Source organism: Etheostoma cragini, chromosome 12 (assembly GCF_013103735.1).
Source record: "Etheostoma cragini isolate CJK2018 chromosome 12, CSU_Ecrag_1.0, whole genome shotgun sequence".
Classification (NCBI taxonomy): domain Eukaryota; kingdom Metazoa; phylum Chordata; class Actinopteri; order Perciformes; family Percidae; genus Etheostoma; species Etheostoma cragini.
The window spans coordinates 14,984,903-14,985,753 of record NC_048418.1 but is presented as its reverse complement, the minus strand read 5'-3'; the positions used below and the strand labels follow the sequence as shown (position 1 = coordinate 14,985,753).

General features: G+C 42.8%; 1 protein-coding gene across 1 annotated transcript in view; it reads left to right on the top strand.

Annotated features, from left to right (window-relative positions):
* Window positions 1–851, top strand: part of dusp22b (dual specificity phosphatase 22b) — a 4,532-nt gene that overhangs the window by 1,812 nt on the left and 1,869 nt on the right. The gene's annotated exons all lie outside the window — the stretch shown is intronic.

Sequence of the window (851 nt, the reverse complement as noted above, 5' to 3'; positions counted from 1 at the left end):
AGAGAGCGTGAGAGAGAGAGAGAGAGAGAGAGAGAGAGAGAGAGAGACAATCCATTTAAGGCTGCACTGTGTGGGCATTCATTTTCTTCAAGCTAACGTGTAAATGATATGCTTGATCTATCTTTATATAATTATTATACTGTGATCTCATTTTCTGAGTAGATCACAGTAACACGGCTGGATTCAGCTCTTGGTGCATGATTATTTTTTTTACATCAATGAGCACACAGCATGCCCAAACACGCAGTTGTTTTAAGTGGGAAACTGGGGAACACAACTCAAGAAAATCAAGGGTGCTGCATGTGTCAGCAAGGGACACCCTGGTGTAGACACATTCAAACACAAATCTTCTAAGGCCAAATTCATGTATCAGGCGGTCTTTTAGCAGGAAGGAAGTCTTGCAGCTCAGTTCTGCAGTTTTAGCACTATGGTTGGTGCTATTTATACCTACCCCCGATACACACATACACACACACACACACACTTATGCACACGCTAATACCCTTGTCAACCTCACATACCTCTTAGGTTCAGAACTGTGAGGTGTTTGAAAACCTGTTATGCGAAATATGACACCAACTCTCTCAAACATGACATGAACACACCCCCATCCTGATCTGTCCAGGATAAAAAACAAAAGGGTATGAAGTCAGCTGCAAAAAACTTACACACGGCATGTACAAAAAAAACTCATGTGTACACAACCAATCCACCTTTAGATGCATGCAGGAGCTCTAAGGTGTCGGTTAGGACAAAATAACAGCACAGCTCTGACTGTTATGGTTTGGGGTTTTTGTTGGGGTATCTTTCCTGTTTGGCCTTCCCTGTGTTTTTGTCCCGGTTTTCCCGCT